The 7,663-nt window shown below is 39.2% G+C and overlaps 1 protein-coding gene and 1 non-coding gene across 4 annotated transcripts in view; one reads left to right on the top strand and one right to left on the bottom strand.

Annotated features, from left to right (window-relative positions):
• Positions 1–511: 511 nt before the first annotated feature.
• On the bottom strand, positions 512–593 carry TRNAS-UGA (transfer RNA serine (anticodon UGA)). Its single transcript has one exon. It is a non-coding gene; the product is annotated as a tRNA-Ser (tRNA).
• Positions 594–657: 64 nt separating this feature from the next.
• CTNNA3 (catenin alpha 3) overlaps positions 658–7,663 on the top strand; it is a 443,012-nt gene continuing 436,006 nt past the window's right edge. The window contains exons 1-4 of one of the 3 annotated variants that reach the window (XM_051800262.1): positions 658–1,716; positions 3,366–3,902; positions 5,259–5,310; positions 6,877–6,996. The gene's annotated coding sequence lies outside the window, so the exon portion shown is untranslated. Of the gene's footprint in view, positions 1,717–3,365; positions 3,903–5,258; positions 5,311–6,350; positions 6,997–7,663 lie in introns of those variants that run through there. The other 2 variants (XM_051800260.1, XM_051800261.1) reach the window with 2 other exon arrangements.

Below are 7,663 nucleotides of genomic sequence, written 5' to 3'. Positions count from 1 at the left end.
AGCATCTCTCCTGTGAGGAAAGGCTGAGGGAGCTGGGCCTGTTCAGCCTCGAGAGGAGAGGAGAGGAGTGAGAGAGGATCTCCTTAATGTGTCTAAATATCTAAAGGGCAGGTGCCAAGAGGATGGAGCCAGGCTGTTCTTGGTGGTGCCAAGCAATAGGACGAGAGGCAACGGGCAGAAACTGATGCCCAGGATGTTCCACCTGAGCATGGGGAAGAACTTTGTTCCTGTGCAGTGACTGAGCACTGGAATAGGTTGCCCAGAGAGGGTGTGGGGTCTCCCTCTCTGGGGATATCCCAGGACTGTCTGGATGCAGTTCTGTGCGGGGTGCAGGGAGGTTGGACCAGATGATGCGCTGTGGTCCCTTCAGTCTTGCCGATCCCGTGAAATACCGGGTAGTCTCTCATTGTGCTGCGGAGGTTTAGCAGCGAGAGAAGACGTGAAGAGTAAAACTTGTGTGTTACAAGAAATAAAAGGACACGGCGGAAGGTAAAAGGTGATCCTCACCAACCGCAGCGAGCAGGGTTCGAACCTGCGCGGGGAGACCCCATTGGATTTCAAGTCCAACGCCTTAACCACTCGGCCATCGCTGCTGCTGGCGGCAGTGGGGCCCGGCTGCCTCCTTATAGGGCGTTCCGCCGCGGGAGGCCACGCCCCCAGCCCTGCGGAGCCAATGGGCGGTGCGGGCCCCGCCCCGCTCTCTGAGGGGAGCCGCCGCCATGGCGGACCCGCGGCGCGGGGAGCGCGCTGGGAACGCGAACAGCTCCGTGCGCTTTGGAGCGCTCCAGCCTGGAACGTGAGGGCTGTGTCTGCTCCCGCGGGTTAAATGTGCGCACCCGACCGTGGTAGAGAGACAGCAGCCAGGAACTGTGACAAAATACAGTAACGATCAGGCATTGCGTCAGCTCCCGCAGTGACGTTAATTTTTCTCGTTTTTGCTGTTTCTTTCAGTTATTACAAAATGTCTCTATCATGTGGCTTTTATATGTAATTTAATTAACAGTAGATATATTTTTTTTACCCTAGCAACAGTTAATTGTGCCAGCAGTAGTGCAATGGAAATCTAACTTGACTTCGTACCTGTGCTGCAGTGGGTAAAAATAATAATTTTGCCTCATTTTCTCTCCTATAGTCAGAGCTCTTGTTAATACTTTTTTTTTTTTTTAACGAGTAGCTGAAGTGATATTGATAACTGTGCTTCCCTACTTCTATTTTATTTTTTTTGGTATGAATTATTGATCAAGAAGCACTCATGATAAATCTTTGCCTTAGTAGCAAAAATATTGCTGAATTAGTAAAGATCTTAAAATAGGCTCATGAAAACAGTCTTTTAGGACTTTTCTCTGGAAACTTGACCTGGGTAATGTAGAGAACAGACAGATATTAGAAAGCACAAGATGTATCAGTAGTTTAAAGGAATTTAAAAGAGTGAAAAAAAGTAGTACCTTCAGTACAGTGTATTATAGCTGATGGGAACTTCTTAAAGAAGTGGAGACTGTCAGATCATGTTTGCTGTTGGGAAAACAAGTATTTGTCATGTCTCAGTGCCAGAAAAGATTTGTTGGGGCTTCTAGTACAAAGCTGTTGCTACTTTTATTTATTTATTTATTTTTTATTTACCTGAGGACAAAGAGCAGTTGTTTCCTTCTACACTGATGGATATGCTGCAAGATTAATTTTCTTTACAGAATACAGACTTTTGAAATCTGTGTACAGGTAATTTTTTTAGGAAGATCTTAGGCAATGCAAGAGCACTTTCACTATTCAAAGCAAAAGGAAACCAAATTATAAAACCACACCAAAGTTCAGTTTTGGTAAGAGCCCTTCCAGGAAGGGTATTTGTTCTAACACTTCCTGAAGGGATTGAACCACAGCTCTTGTTTTTTTGGGTTGATTCTTTTTTTTTTTTTTTAATGAATGCCTTTTGACACTTAAAGTTGTTTAATAACCTGGAGATCCATGCAATATTTGGAATGTTACCACCTGAGTCTTTTAGGTTATTTGCACAAAGTTATTTTATTCAGAAAAGATTAACAGAAAACTTTCAAATGCTCTACGTCTTGAATTTTGCCCACTTATTAAGGACAGTTGCTAAGAGGGAAAAATTCCCCTTATCTATATGAAACATAAAATATGCCTTTCCTGCTTTTCCAGATGCCTTGTTTTGTTATTTTCATTGAAGGAACCTGGGAGGGGAATCCATTCTATTACTGGGAGTCCTACATTTAAAGTGTCCTTAAAGTCTAACTTAAAATACTCTTGTTTTAGGCTACAGAACCAATTTTTGCTTTTAATTCTAGTGAAGTAGCACTAAGTAGTACTTACTTCTCTGAGAACTCTAGACCACGTTTTCCTTTTTACTTTTTGAAAGGAAAGTCTTTTTTAAACACTCCCTTTCTTGATTGAAATGTTAAATACATTTTTTAGTGAAGAATTTTTTATAGCTTTTTTTTGTTGTTGTTAGGACAATTCTTCTGTAAGCTGAGAAAATATGGAGATTGGTACTTATCTACAGAGCGGTTTCGAGCTGCTTAGGGAAAATGTTCAAGAGAAAATGAAGAATCATTATGTTTTTTACTATTTTACGTGGGTTTGAGAGCAAGCAAAATCAATGGGAGTGGTGTCATTAACTTCTGTCCCACACAGGTATTCACCTCACCAGAGGTCTCTTGCTGTTTGACTTACATTCTAACAGCTGCCTGAAACTATAATAGCACAATTCCTTTGTCTCAGGAATGAAGTTAACTAGCATCACTACTAAACTATGGGCTTGTGTTTTGGAGGTTTTTTTGGATTTGATCTCCTTGTCAAGACATGTTTTGAATCTACTGAAAATTATGCTGAAAAGACAGTTATATTCTGGAACCATGCAAAATACAGAAAAGCCAAATAAGACACAGCCAGAATACATGACAGTGTGGTCTCATTAACAAAGGACTTATTTACTTGAAAGCAAGAGAGAACCAGGGCTGCCTGTCTGTGCCCCCGGGGGGGACCACTGGGGACAGCACGGCAGGTCACCCCTGTGCTCCCACACACACACGCTGCTTCCTCACAGCAATATCTGACTTCTGTGGTTTGAATTTAGGAGCCTTTGTTTCATAGCAGAACTAAGAAACTTGTTTTTTTTTCTTTAAATGGTACTTGCCTTTATTTTGCATTTACATTAGTCTAGGACTCGGGATAAGCGTGCAATTTCAGTAAAATAATAAATAGTGAGAGTTGACTGCGTAGAAGGCACACAGGGTGTTATGTTTAACCAGCTACGTGCAACCGAATGTTGAAAAAAAATTGGTGTCTGTCTCTCTTTGGAAAAAGTTGTTACTTGAGCAACTCTGGAGTGACCTCCAGTGTTCTTTGTGCAGGCTGCAAGTAAAGAGCTCACAGTACGTCTTGCAGGTACCTCGTGCAAAAGGTGCGGCTCTGAGTACTTTGATACATCAATTTTTGAAGATGAGCAGTGATCCAAAAGGACTCGCAGCCTTCAGCCTGGATACTAGGGAATACTAGATACTTGAGCTAGGGAATCTCAACAGTATCTAAAAAAGACACTAAACCCCAGACATACGAGCCTAAAGTAAAACACTGAGGTTTATGAACCGGGATAATGCCTGTTGCCAAGTGCTGGAGAGCCTCTGCATGTACAAGCGTTTAATTAATAAAGCATACTATCTGCTGTACATAATCCTAGTTTTGAAGACCTTAAAGCCTGAGATACTTGGCTGCCTTTAAGAGCCTGAGGCAGCTTGGGTAGGATAGAGCTTCCCAATCTGCGTGGGTCCTTTCCCAGGCGTCGAAGAGGAAGGTCCTTGTTCCCGGTGGGCACGTCAGCGTACCTGTTTCAGAATGGTGTGGGACGTTCTCCAGGAGTACTGTCCTGTAGCCATTAAGCAGCCCTGAAGGTAATTAGATATTAGGCTAAAAGCCTAACTAAAGCATTCGGCATGCCACAGGCTAAAGTTAATCATGTGTATGCATAAACATTGCTAATTTGTATGCAGTTATACTGTCAGAGGATTAGTTAATTATCAGAATTCGTGCATGTGACATTGCTTTTTGAATGTATTGTTCCAGAAGTTTTGCATTTTTGAACCTATGGCACGTGTTTTTAAATGGAAATATAAATTACAGCTGACAGCCTTCATGAAGGATTGTGGGATTTAGAAAGTTTTCATAAAATTATAATGCACTTGCTTTGGAAATGCAAACTAAATTAAAGCCATCAATGCTTAGAATTTTGCTTCATGGCAGTAAGAAATGTGAAGTAAACACTAAAAAAACCCAAACTTTAGTGTATCTCATGGGCATTTAATGAAGACTTAACTGATCCAAAATGGACACGATAAGGAATAAAATTTCTCAATGGTAAGTGTATTTTGAAAGTGAATTTATCTCCCAAAGGGATCTTAAAAGTTTTATTTCTTACTCCCTTAAAACTAGCAAGAGCTTAACACTGTAATAGATAACAGAGATAAAAATCTGGTTTAGGACTGTTATATAAAATAATAGTGCTGGGATAGAATTGCCTATATTTTTTTCATGTTTTTAATTTTTACAAGTAAAGAGGACAGATACTGAAAAATCTTCAGTAGGATATGGACAGATTAACCAACCAGTAGAAAAAATGCACAAATGTTTTCTTTAGAAATATGAAGCCCCAAGCCCTTCAATCCTTCATTTTTCTTGTCTTTCTTGACCCCTTAAGTGCAATGTTAATTTTGTGATGCTTGTTGTATCCCTTCGCACCCATTTGGTCTGTGACCTTTTATTTAATCATTCTCTATCAGCTTTACCAATTCAATAGTTTCAACATTTATTCCTGTTAGAAATCTGTGATGCTTACAACAGAAAAAATAGATTAGATTCTGCCCAAGCTAACAAGTAGAACAGAACTTTGTGCTTATGTGGAACTTGGAATATACAAGAGTAAATTTTACATCTCCCTTGAAGGATGTGAATGAATTAATGACCCCAACACCAATTATTGTATTAGAACAGCTGATGTAGTCTAGCACCACTAGAATTTCATTTTAATGAAATTACTGGCTCAGTGTTACAAGATTATCAAATTATATAACTGAATGTTGTTGGTGGTGTCAATGCAACCAAATGTTTAGTTGCATTCTTATTTTTAAATAAATAATCCTAGTAAATTTAGGCATGTATGCACTACTAGATTAGACCCTTTTTCCTTAATACATTTTTACCAGATTTACTGACTTTTAAACAAAACGAGTGTACCATTTTCCTTCTTGCAGCTTGTGTGTTTTATACATACATTTACTACATTTTTATGAAAACAGAAAGAAGGTAAGCAGATATGCTTTCAAAATACAACTGTACTAAATATCATGTGAAAATGCTAATCTTTACCAAAAATGTCCTCATGGTAGGTTTATTAATTAGGCTTGGCTTTCACAAGGCATCTGCAACACCATAAATAAAGAGGGACATATCATCCACCTGTACAAAAATAAAATATGCTTCTGGCTCCCGTTCTGTATTGCTTGACTTTGGTCTCCTTTCTGAGCACAGATCCCTGTGTGGGTTTGGAGGCCCTGATTTACTTCACTTCTGTATGCTTCAAATCTTAAAATATATGACTTTCTAAAATTTATTTTTCATTTCATCACGTTTTCCACTTTGAGAGATTCTTTCCCCATTGTGATAATGGGTAACACCAGCAGGTGCACCTTGTGTTTAGTACCTCCAGATTAGCAGAAGCTTTAGAAAGTTTAGGTGAGATAGTGGTCAGTTATGAAAAAAACCCCTTCATCAAAAAGTCTCCCTGTTGATCAGTGGTTGGCTTAGTCACATTCGTGGCTAAACATTAAATCTAATTGTAGTATTGACAGGTTGCAATTATCCTGTTAAGCCTCAATGATGGATTGTAGCAATAAACCTTTTCAATTCCTTATACATTGGAAATCAAACATGTGCATTTTGAATTGCAAGACCTCGAATGAAGGAAAGGTAAAACTCAGTAATAAAGAGAATAAATAAATACAACTTTGATTGTCCTGTAGAATCAATGTACTTTGGGTCTTTCAGATAAATAGCCCCCTTTTCCAAATGCAGCTTCTACATATACATTGTTATACAATATTGGAATATTTAACAATTACACACCTACTGTTACAATTTTACTTGTGGAGAAATCTATGGTATACAATGTTAGCACTCACAGTTAGAAGTTTGATTTTTATAGGTCTATATTGTTGCTGATTTCTGTCACTGATGGGCTGCATGCAAAGAAACACAGTGACAATGTGCTTTTGTTGAATTGTCTGAGAACCTTGTGATCTTCATGATTAATCTTTTTTAATCTTTGGTTATTCTCTCCTTTATAGGCTACATTTCCTACTCAAGAAAGATATTCCCAGTGAAAATTCCAAAAGATAGTTTGAAGAAACAAACCTAGAGCAATGGAGATCTTGAGATTTGTGTCCATGTGTGGATCCCAAGAAGAACTAAGGATGAGTTTAGGAACTTCAGGCACTGCTGTTTCATTTCTTACACTTACGATGATATGAATAATTTTGCAATTTAAGCTTCTAAACTGCTAATTTCATACTGCATGCTTTCTCAGTAGTAGGGGGAATTAGTGCCTTGTCAGCAGAATGTTTTTAAAGAGTTGTCCCTTGAAATAATATTATTTACTGTTTGTATAGAATTATATCTTACGGATTCAATATAGTTCTGACAAGCTTGATTAAATAATAATGTACAAATGTGAAGTGTATTAGCTCTGTTCAGTGCTTCTATTAAAAGTAAATAAATCAGTAAAGCAACTGAAAATAGAAATGACTAATTACTAGATTTACTTTTGATAGCTGAAGGCAAATGGAGAGTCAGAATGTTGGAATGTGCTTGTAGGTGCGGAGACCTTCGGAAGAAATGGTGAGGAGGGAGAGGTGGACACCTGCTCAAAGAAGATTTTGCTGCCAGGGAGAAGCTGTAACGTGGGAAAGAATTCGTCCTCGTGCAGGATGCTGTGTATGTTCCCTTTATCTGTGTGCTGAGAGGTGACTCCCTTGCCACAAGTGATAAAATTGTCACAGCCGTGCCTGGGGGCCCCTGCAGGGGGGGTCACACAGGCCATAACCACAGGGGAGGAGTTTTATTTCTGAACTGTTTCAAGTTAGTTATTGCAGCAATGTGAAATTTCTTTAAAGAGTTTGATTTGAAAATTTCCTTTGGCCTAGTTTAGTCTAAATTATTTAAGAAAACATGATGACATCTCTACTGGTGGACACAGGGTTATGTCCAAGGTCCTGTGTCTGGTCTGTCCGTGCCCTGATGCCATGCTGGGTTAGATTTAGCCACTCACCAGTTAGGAATTTTTGACTTACCTTCTGTGGGAATGAAATCCAGGTACATGAGACACATAAAACCCTGATGTGAATCAACCAATTTCCTTACCTGGGTGATCACGGGCAAGACTGGGATGTACTACAGATTGTGTTCACCCAATGCAGATATGGATACTTTGTTTGATTTGAAATTTTATTTATTTTTTATGGTTACTTTACTTGATTTATTAAATTTTCAACGTGTTTTCCAGAAGTGTTGGGTCTGACTAGGTCTAACTCTCACTCAAAGCTATGAAATCCTATCCAGAGTGTTAGGGCAGAACACACAAAAGCAGAACCTTGTCTTGGGG

This window comes from Manacus candei, unplaced genomic scaffold (genome assembly GCF_025592945.1).
Source record: "Manacus candei isolate 608988 ecotype Guabito, Panama unplaced genomic scaffold, ASM2559294v1 h1tg000050l, whole genome shotgun sequence".
Classification (NCBI taxonomy): Eukaryota; Metazoa; Chordata; class Aves; order Passeriformes; family Pipridae; genus Manacus; species Manacus candei.
This window is presented reverse-complemented; position numbering and strand designations above follow the sequence as displayed.